The sequence below is a fragment of the Tupaia chinensis genome, unplaced genomic scaffold (assembly GCF_000334495.1).
Source record: "Tupaia chinensis unplaced genomic scaffold, TupChi_1.0 Scaffold000646_1, whole genome shotgun sequence".
Lineage (NCBI taxonomy): Eukaryota > Metazoa > Chordata > Mammalia > Scandentia > Tupaiidae > Tupaia > Tupaia belangeri.
Window position 1 is genome coordinate 2,512,931 of NW_006160167.1, and position 11,566 is coordinate 2,524,496.

An 11,566-nucleotide genomic window follows, 5' to 3' on the forward strand; every position below is an offset into this window, starting at 1 on the left:
ATTTCATAGTGTCCAAATTATCAGTTAAGCCACAAAGGCAGGAGTACAAGCTATGGGAAAAAATATGGGCTACATTGGGAAAATAAACAGTACAAAGAAAAATTAAGAGAGCGGAATGTTCATATGGAGGAGTCAATTCTGTGTATATTTACTGCTTATCATGTGAGAGGAACAGTGCCAGGGTGCAGAGGCTAAGTGCAGGGGCTAAAATGATTATGACATTTTCTCTGACCTCTGTTGCTCATAGAATGATAAAGACAATAATAATTTCACAGATTAGCATTTCTTCTTTTCTAAGTTTATTTATTTATTTCTTACATGAGTGAGAGAGAGACAGACAGACATCCCCAGCTGAGCCTACTCATTGCAGTCAACCTCCAGCCTCAACCAGCATGAATCATGGGCACACACCCCTAACATATATATAGGGAGGCCTCCGAATAGCATGTTTCCATGCACTACTGGTGGGCCTTCTGTTTTCTGGTTTGTTTGTTTTTCTGTAAATAGTTTTTGAGTTTTTTTTTTGTTTTGTTTGTTTTTTGAGAGTTTTTTGCTATATGGCACGTGCACTTGCCAGAAAGACAGAGAGAGATAGAGAGACAGAAAGCAAGAAATCACCCCCCAAGGGGGATGGCCACGCCACAGTCCACAGTCCATTCTCCTCCGTTCTCCTCTTGGGATCTTGGGCACGCATGCACACTCGCCCTGCGTGAGTTTAAGCCACTGGGTCCGGGACTCAAATTGTGGTCGGCTACATGGGAGTCCAGTGACATAGTCATTATGCTAACTGCTGGTCCCTGTAAATGGTTTTTGAAAACACTATAGTTAACGAAGTAGGATATTGTAATTTCACAGTGATAGGAAAAACAAATTAGTTATGGCATCATAGCTTTTCCTTTTTCCCTACTGCCCTGGTCCGATGTGTTCATGTTTCAGTACTAATCTCGTTTCCACTATACAGTGTTGCTTCTAAATGGCAAACAAGCAGGATTACATGACTTCTGCTCTTGTAGAGAGAGCATAGAAAGTTGTAAATACTAAGTGATTTTGCTGGTATTGCAAAATGGATAATAGATTTTCCTCTCTGACGCTTCTCTTTTATTTTTGCCCACCCTTTCTTTTTGCTGCTTTCCCTGTGAAGTATTAACTCTGTTTCTAGGTAGTAAATTTCAAGTCACTCTGTTCGTTTTTGCTACTTTATCCACATTTCCTATTACATAGCATGGTTCTATAGTTTGGAAGTGGAGGGTCATGAAGCACAGAATACTAACAGGTTGCTGTATGGTTAGTTGAAGGGGTAGGGAGGATATGAATTCTTTATCTCCCATCACTTTTGAGTCTCCTGAGCCTTTGCCCTGGAAAACAGCTAAATCTTGAATTTCCTAGAATTCACACCTGGACTTCTGACTAGAATATGCTTTCTTTATTCCTAATGTGTCTTATTCAACTGTACAGAATGGCGTTTTGATTTCCAAAGCCCGCTAGAGTTGAGGTACAGGCCACTTGCACTGGAGATCAAACAGACACTGTGGTAAAACAGTTCATACATTTCTGATCTACATGTAGCATAATTTTCCACAATTTGATAAAATTCTTTTACTCAGACCTTATGATTCTTAGCAGGTCAGTTAGATCATTGAGTGCTGCTGTGTCTGGTGATCTACTGAGCTCTCTGTAGAACTATATAAATGACATTTCCAGTAAACATGCATACAGTGTATATGCAGTGCCTAAAAAAAGGGGAAGTCTTTGGGGAACCCATGTTATACTGTAGAGATAAGGAAGTAGAGATAGTGATGGTGACTTATCAGACTTCATACTGTAAAATGGTACCACACATTTCCACATATTTGTGTAGTGACTTTTTAGCTCTGGTAACCACAAATGTCAACATATGTTAGAGTTTCATTGTAATGAATTATGAAGGTATGCCTTTTTGTCACAGAGGTTGTTTTTTGAAAACCCATTTTTAGGTTGAACAGATAATGGCTTGTGTATCTATAGTTTTAAAATATGCCTCAGCACATTTTATACCCCATGAACCAGTATTTTAAGTTTCTGCAAATTAAACATCTTCTATTATGTGGGATTCAGTGTTCACAAAAATCTAATCAAGTGATGTTACTATAACCCCCAGGGATTATCTGCTGTGATGTAGCAATGGTAAAGAATATGAAAGTTATTAAGGGACTACCTACTTTTCTTGAAACCGTAATTACTTTAGTTTTGTTTTTCTTGTGGTCTAAATCTTTTTACAGACTTCCTAGACTCATTGGTATGAGATCTTAGCTTATGTCACATCCGTCAAAGCTGCATTTGCTAATGTGTCTTTAGGATTTTTGTTCCCTAAAAAAAATTATAGCAACATATTTTTGGTTTTCTGAATTCTCTAGAACATTACATAGTATGTTGAAGATTCTGATTTCCATCTCCTTTTCCTTTGGAGTTTCAAGTGAGCTGCCCAATTTAACATTCTTGTCCATTTAAATTACATTTATACTTTTTCTTTCATACCTTTATCTATGAAACTAGAAATTAGAGACCCATCCTTACTTCTGAAAAATGTAGTGATAAGACTCCAAGAAGCAAAATTATTCAAAGACTATTTGAAGGGAGGTAGAGAAAAGCAACACAAAATATTTTAAAATTTGATCTGTTTAAAAGAGTCAGCATAGATTCTGTGGGCATGCCCCAAGAAGAACTTTCCAACCAGTTTTCAACATTACTTTTATTTTCTCACTCTTTGGTTCATGTATCTTGAGGACCGCATATTACTCATAGAATGTTCAGGCTTCAGTTTGGTAGCCAGAGTCTTTCACAGTTTGGCACCAGCTGATACTTATACATAGGTCTCTACTTCCCTTTGTTATACAGTAGCCATACTAGTCTATACCAGTTGGAATTCTGATTGGTTGACACTGGGAATAAACAGGTTGTTTTTCATTTTAAAAAATCAACTTTTAGGACTTTTCATTCTGAAGGAATCAATTGAGATCAGGTCAAGAAACACTGTCTTCAAGTTGATGGGATAGTAGCATTGAGGGTGACTGGGAGAGCAGTTGCTTCAGCAAAGAGATCAGGGCCTTTTACCATGTTTAGCTCAGATCTACTCTGTTCCATTTCTAGGTAGTTCTGGTCTTACCAAGCTGGTTGACTGGTTGCTCTGAAGGGAAACTTGTTGATATCTGAAGAAGAGCCATATTTTCCAACCAGGCTGTTAGTGTGTGTGTGTGTGTGCATGCATGTGGTTTCTTCTAATAGATTGTGAAGTTTGTCTTGGTAAAAATGCTGTGTAAATCTCTTATGCTACATAATGCTTTTTTTTAAAAAAAAAAAAAAGAATTATTTTATTTAACTTTATTTATTTTATTTTAATTTGACCAGATAGGGACAGAGCGAGCCAGAGAAATGGCAAGTGAGAAAGCAAACTGCCAGGTCCAGAACTCAAACCTCAGTCAGCCATGTGGAAGTCCAGTATCCTTAACCACCACGCCACCTGCCAGCCCCAGTGCTACATAATTCTTGGGTTATTGTCTTCATGAATACATACTAATTACAGTATAGTCAGAGTCAAAAACTTTTAAGTATTCATTTTTTAGTAGGATTAAAGATTCATAACTCTGAGAGCTAAGAGAACTCTCAGGTAAGCCTGCCTTAGTAAGCTATTACCTGGTAGCATACTGCTTTCTTCTCAAGCATTCTACTATCCCCACCTTTCATTTCATAGAGCAGACCTTCTGAAAATGGCTTCCTTAAGATAACTATTCAGTGACATTTTCTGGCAGATGTATTTGATGTATTTTTCTATATTTTTAATCGCAAAATGCATCATGACTTTTCTGACCACCCAGTAAGTAAGTTCATATGTAATATAAAATAATCGGAAATATTGGGGAATCATCTTGAAGAAAAATGAGTAGAGAACTATAAGCTAATAATCAAAAAGCGTATTGAGTGCTCTGCAAGTAGTACAGGAAAAAATTCTGTTTAACAGTGTTTTTATCCAGGCTTTTCTTAATTTGACCATGAAAAGTTTTAATGAGAAACATATCAACAATGAACATCTTAATATGGTTAGACTGAGAAGCACATTTTGGGAAATGCTGTCATATGAGTTCTCCAGTCCTTGACCCGTCTGCTTTCTTTTTGCTAGCTCAATAACCCTCCACCTCTCTTTTCTGTTTAGAGGCTGTGATTCATTGCTTCAGCCACTCTCTTACTCTAACTCCTTTCTCTAATGTCTTTCTTTTCTTCCACTTTCTGGAAAACTGTGACTATGGATCAGTCTAATGGTCCATCTCCTCTGCATGTTCACCCTGGCTGCTGAGTGCTGCTGGAGAAAAATCTCACATCTGTACAGATGAGAGCCACCAGTTCAAGACCTTCAGTCCCATTGGGGACCCTCAGAACTTTCCTGAAGACCTGTGTTTTCTTCAGTCAGTTCTTTCTCATTCTACAAAGTGGCTATTTTAGACCTTAATTAAATTTTTTTCTGCCAAAAATATTAAACATTACCATTTAAGAACCTAGAAAAGCGAGATCAGCAGTTGGCATAATGGCTATGTCGCTGGACTCCCATGTAGCCAACCACAGTTCGAGTCCTGGACCTAGTGACTTAAACTCATGCTGGGCAAGTGTGTGTGCATGCCCAAGATCCTGAGAGGAGAATGGAAGAGAAGGGATTGTGGCGTGGCCATCCCTCCTGGGGGGTGATTTCTCGCTTTCTCTCTGTCTCTCGCTGTCCTTTTGGCGAGCGCATGGACCCTACAGCAAAAACCTCTCTGAAAAAAAAAAAATCAGGGATGGGGATGTTAATAAAATCAGTAGAAAGGCTGGAAGCGAGAGCGATGGAGGTTAGACCTCCACAGGTGACTCCCATGACACCACAAAAGTGAGCCTGTATGGAGCTACAACTTTGCCACAATCAGGATTGGTGTATCTGAGGCTGCCATTGGCACTGTGAGTTTAGTAATGCAGATGGAGGTCAACCCACGTTGCTACTCAGGGCTTAGAAAGCTACCAGTACATTTGCAATCACCCCTCAGCACCTGTGAACAGGTGCCTTGATGCTAGAATGCTGCTCTGAAAAACCTCTGGGTCTCCGTGGGTGTGCTTGCCAGAAGGAAATCACTGAAATAGCAGGCACATGGCAACTGCTTACTTTTCCCTTTCCCCAATTGTAGTTGTAAGGAGTTCCGGGAAATACAGTGATTAACTTTGCGGCTTCTGCAATACAAAGCATCACCAGAGGCAGGTAATAGTGGTTGATAATTTAATTCAGCCACAGTGTTGAGTAATAGATTGTGATCAACCAGAAGATTTCTTATTGTGTGCTATAAGCCTTAGGCCTCAGCCCTGGCTGGCAACATTTTTTGTAGAAACTTGGATAAAACTATAGAAGAAAGTCCAACAGAATTACAAATGACCTGAAGTGGAGCAAAATAAAATATATTCTAAGATGGATTCAGGATCTTGAAAGAACACCACAGGTTGGAGCAATGGACTTACTTATAAGCTAAACTCTGTTCTTGGGTCTAAATAACCAATTTCACAAGTATCATAGCAGCAGCCCTTGAAAGATGGTTGTTTTTTTAAGGAGCAGAACGTGGCTATCTCTAAAACATTTGCAAAACTTGGGCCAGTTCCATTGCCTGCTAGTTAAGGCAGCTGGATCCCACATGGCTGCCTGCGCTGCCATGAACCTGGCAGCTTGAAAAAAAGGTGCATGTGTGTGCCTGTCCAAAATCTGTTGGGGAGTGCTTTTTTTTATCTCTCTCTTTCTCTGTCTCTCTACTATGGTGAGTGTGTGTGCCCTCTGGCAAAAAAAAAAAAAAAAAAAAAAAGCACTCCACAGATGCTTTTGAAGTGCAACTAGGACGTTTGAATAACCAAGTTTTAGAACAATGATATAAACAGTTTTGCTCTACTGTCAGGGGCCAGAACTCATCTGGAGTATTGTGTTCAGAACTTATCGGGAATAGTTAAGAAAGATGGAGTCACACTGAACACCTTCAGCAGAGAGGGTACTGGATGTTGACGTCTGGGGAGATCAAAAGACAATTTTTTATTTTTATGTCCCTTAAATGTTTTGCTTCTTTCTTTTCCCCCTTGATTCCCTTCCTCTCACCCATGCCTATTTCCCACCCTCCTCCCACACTGTCTTTAATATCTGCAATTATTCTCCATGCTTTTATATCTTCCAATCTTTCAGTTTCTGCCATAGAATGTGGACATTTGGTATAAAGCGGGGACATACAATTTTTCTCTTTCATAGTCTAACTTGCTTTGCTTAGTAGTGAGTCATCCATGTTCATCCACTTTCTATCAAATGCCAGGGTCTTGTTTTTTTATAGCTGAGTAGTATTCCATAGTGTATATGTTCCACACTTTTTTGATCCATTCATCTGTTTGTGGACATTTGGGTTGATTCCATGTCTTAGCAATTGTGAATTATGCCACAGTAAACATAAATGTACAAGTACTTTTCTGACTTAGTGTATTCCTGTCCTTTGGGTAGATTCCCAAGAGTGGAATTGCTGGATCATGTGGAAGTTCTATTTGTAAGCCTTTCAGGAGTCTCCATATTGCTCTCCACAGTGGCTGTACTAATTTACATTCCCATCAGCGATATAGGAGAGTTCCCTTTTCACCACAGCCTCTCCAGCACTTACCATTTTTTATTTTTTTAAATCTGAGCCATTCTGACTGGGGTTAGGTGTATCTCATTGTGGTTTTGATTTGCACTTCACTTATGATAAGGTTGTTGAACACTTTTTCATATGCTTTGTGGCTGTTTGTCTTCCTTATAGAGTTGTCTGTTCAGCTCAGTTGCTCATATTTTAATTGGTTGATCATTTTGGGGGGGGGAGGGGTAAGCTGCTTGAGTTCCCTATATATTCTGGTTATCAGTCCCTTACCTGAGGCATAGATTAAAAATACATTCTCTTTTTCCGAGGGTTGCCAATTCACTGTAATCATTGCTTCTTTTTCCAAGCAGAAGCTTTTTAGCCCAATGTAATCCCACTTGTCTATTTTTGGGATTATTACCTGTGATTTAGGGGTCTTGTTTAAGAAACATTTGCCTGCTTCCGTGTCTCCCAGAGTTTACTGTGCGTTATCCACCATTAGTTTTTTAATTTGAGGCCTTAGGTCTTTGATCCACTTTGAGTTGATTTTTGTTAATGGTGAGAGATAAGAGTCCAGTTTTATCTTTCTGCAGATGGATATCCAGTTTTTCCAGCACCATTTGCTAAAGAGATTTTCTTTTCCCCATGGGATTGATTGGTGCTCTTTGTCAAAAATCAATTGGCTCTATATTTTGGGATTTATGTCTGGGGGTCTCTTTTCTGTTCCATTGATCCACAAACCTGTTTTTGTGCCAGTACCTTGATATTTGATTATCACAGTTTGTAATACCTTTGGGCGTCAGGGAATGAGATGTCTTCTACTCCACTCTTCTAGCACAGTATGGCTTTGGCAGTATATTGTCTTTTATGATTACGACAAATTCTGTGATTTTTTTCCCCCTAAATCTGTAAAGAATATCTCTGGTAACTTAATGGCAATTGTGTTAAATTTATAGGTTAATTTTGGTAGGATTGACATTTTAATTATATTAATTCTTTTTTTTTAATTATATTAATTCTTCCAATCTAGGAACATGGAATGTCTTTCCACTTTTTTTTGTCATTTTCTTTTCCTTTTTTTTTTTTTTTTTTTCTTTTTAGTTTTTCATAGTTTTCCTTGTAGAGGTCTTTTACTTCTCTGGTTAGATTTATTCCTAGGTATCATAATTCTTATGGCTATGGTAAAAGGGATTACTTTCTTCAGTTCTCTCTCTCAGTCTGCTTGTTGTTCATGTATAGAAATGCTATAGGTTTTTCTATTGATTTTATATCCTGCCAGTTTACTGTATTCATTTATCACTTCTAGGAGATTTTTTTGTGGTAACTTTTGGGGTTTCTATGTATATCATCATGTCATCTACAAATAGAGGTAATTTCACTTCTCTGTATTTGATTGCCTTTTATTTTAGTCTCTTGTCTGATTGCATTGGCTAGGAATTCTAGTACTGTATTGAAAAAGAGTGGGCAAAGTGGGCAACCTTGCCTTGTTTCAGTTTTTTTGTTTTGTTTTGTTTGTTTTTGTTTTTGTTTTAAGAAATTTTTGACATAGGGCGCATATGCTTGTCAGAAAGACAGAGAGACAGAAAGTGAGCAGTCACCCTCTGGGAGCAGGGCCATGGTGCAATCCTTTCTCCTCTATTCTCCTCTCAGGATCTTGGGCACACATGCACATGTGCCCAGCATGAGTTTCAAGCTTCCAGGTCCAGGACTTGAACCGTGGTCAACCATGTTGGAATCCAGTGATATAACCATTACTCCATCTGCTAGTCTCTCATTCTAGTTTTTAGTGGAAATCTTTTAGCTTTTCCCCACTCAGTATGGTGTCATCTATGGTTTTTTCACATATAGCTTTTATTGTGTTGAGAAATGTCCTTCTATGCTGACTTTGCTGAGAGTCTTAATCATGAAGGGATGTTGTATTTTATCAAATGCTTTTTCTGCATCGATTGATATGATCATATGGTTTTATATCGTTCGTTCTGTTAATATGGTATATTACATTTATGGTTTTGTGTATGTTAAACCATCCTTGCATCCCTGGAATAAAGCCTACCTGGTCATGGTATATAATCTTTTTAATATGTTTGGATACAATTTGCTAGTATTTTGTTGAGAATTTTTGTATCTATGTTCCTCAGAGATATTGGTCGGTAGTTTTCTTTTTTTGTCGTATACTTGTCCATTTTGCAGATGATGGTGGTGGAGCCTTCATGAAATGAATTTGGGAGAGTTCCTTCATTTTGGAGCTTTAAAAATAGTTTCAATAGGATAGGGGTTAACTTGTCTTTAAAAGTTTTGTAGAATTCAGAATCAAAACTATCGGGATCTGGGCTTTACTTTGTTGGGATTTTATTTACCACTGATTCAGTTTCATGGCTTGTAATTGTTTTATTCAGGCTTTCCATGTCTCTTTAAATGATATTTAATCTTACCTAGGATATGGCAATAAAGGTGAAACAGCAAGCCACAGGTCCCTCTTGCATATGGGTGCAAATATCCATAGTGTTTCGCATAATTAGAAATCCTCCATTTTCCACTACAGAAGTACTAGGTGTCCTGCTAAGGTGTGGCTATGGTAGTTTAGCATTCCCTATAGGTATTAAAATCTGGTGTGTACCTTTAGGCTACAAAGTATGACCTATTGAGTAGCTTGGGCCTGGTGGTGTATGTATCTTGGTTATATGATACCCCTTTAACAAAGCACAGATGAGCATATAAATATTAGTCATCCTTGTGCAAATGAAAATTTCCTGTAAAGGTCTCTGAAGAAAGAATTCCCATAGAAGCACACAGTGGCTGTTTCATTGTGGATTAGTTGCACAAGAAATTGTTCCTTTTGTTTAACTAAAATCCTTGGACTGTAGTTTGTTTCCTTCTATTCTGCCCTCAATGGAGATGGAAAACACCTGTTCACTATTTTCTGTGCAAGAACCCTTCAAGTGTTCTTGGATACTTATTAAATTGTTCCCCGAACTTTTCTTTTCCTAGCTGAACAATTTTAGTCCCTTTAATCTTTGTGCAGGTATTATTTTATAATGTTTTTCTCTCTTTTATGAATAATCTCTAGACCTTCTCTATGTTATGTGTATCCTCCTTTGTTTTAAAATACAGTCTAATAAAGTCAAGAAAAAAATGGTATCAGTAGTTTCTGTATTAACGTCCTGGTTTTTATATGTATTCAGTATGCTCTTGGCAACAAATTAAAGGACACATTTCTGAGATCATTAATCAGGTGGAACACCCACAACTTAAAATATTTTTAGAAGAACAAATTTGGTAGTATCCATAAATCCCTATGATGTTGACAGATATTATGTTTATGCTATGATTAATTGTTCTTTTATTCTCTACATTTGAGTATCTTTGTCAAAATCATGCTTAAGTAGTTAAATTTTAAATGAATTACTTTTGTTAAAATATTTTTAAAAATCTCTTTGTGTAATTTGTCATAAGGACTTTCCACTTGTTTAGAATTCATGTGCAAATTAAGAAAGGTCTTCTTGAATAATTTGGGTGGACCGACCTACTTTCTAAGATATTATAATATATTCTACAAAATTTAGTCCATTCATAATGTTTTAGGGAATCCTTAAAGGAGATGAAACACAACCCAATTCTTTAAAATCTTACATGCATAGAGGGAGTGAGTAGTGGGTGATTTTTTTTTTTAATTGCTAATAGGTTTTTAGTTCTACAAGCAAGTAGTTGAAAGAATTGAGGACAGCATTTGAGGAAGTAGGTAATTTTGAGCATGAAATTCATTATTAAGATTTTTTTTCATAAGCTAGGGTCAGAATTTCATTGCAACTGGAGAAATTTATGTCAATTTTATGTGATTATTCTTTGTGTTTTTAAAAAGTATTTGCCATAGCAACTGCAATCACATATGACAGTGGTTACTATCTTGAGATTTCCTATTTCATTCTCTCATAGAAGGGCCCAGTATTCCTTTTTTCTTTTAAATAAATTGTAAGTCAGAAACATCATTCTCCTCATCCCATTTCTGTGAATATGTACCTCCCTGGAGACTTGACTGTACACTGTGGCATGTGTTTCATATTGTATAGTTAAACATTACTAGCTGCTCCCTCCCTTAACTTTAAAAACAAACTTAACCTTTTTTCCTTATTAGACATTTTTTGTTTTTAAAAATTATTTTTAACCTTTCTTTGCATATAATAAATATATACTCACAAGTGTTAATACTAGGTCTTAAATTAAGCAATGGAAAATATTTTGAAGCCCAAGCACATACATTTGAATAAAAAGGTAAGTGTAAGCATATCTTAGTTAATAATACCTCATTCTAAAGTCATCCAAAAAGAGAAATATTACCGAGCATGTTGGTACAGTTGGTAGCAAACTGGACTGTAGTGCCGGAGGCCACATTACAACCATGATTTAAATCCCCACATTGGCTTGAAAACCCACTGGGCACGTGGACAGAGAGCCTGGGTGACGTAACCATTACTATCACAAATGTGATAGGATCCTAAAAGGATGCCCCCAAGTCCCTTGCACACACATGTTCTATTATGAATAAAACAAAACTAAAAGAAACCTAATGGAGTACAGTCATTGCCTATTTAAATTGCCTTATAGACTTGTTAACTCTCAGAAGAATGTTAATTTCTATCTTGGAAATGGATTGTTTTCCAAAGTTTTGAGTGGGTTACCCAAAAGTCATTTACCATAGGTTTTTAGGTTACCCTGTGAAAGACCCTTAAAACCATAACTCATCTGAAATTTTGTGAGAATTAAACTACTTTATATATTAGATTTCAAAGTTCAAATTGGAAGTCGCTACTCCTTTGGGTCTTCCTTCAGCCTCCATTTGGGAATAGAAATCAGTTAGGAACTGAATCTAGTTCTGTGGACGAGATAACCCAAATTACAGTCATTTAAACAAAGTGAGATTATTTTCTTATATCATGTAACAG

General features: G+C 37.2%; 1 protein-coding gene across 1 annotated transcript in view; it reads left to right on the forward strand.

The window, feature by feature from the left end:
• Positions 1 to 11,566, forward strand: part of STK3 (serine/threonine kinase 3) — a 316,622-nt gene that overhangs the window by 199,572 nt on the left and 105,484 nt on the right. The window lies entirely within an intron of this gene.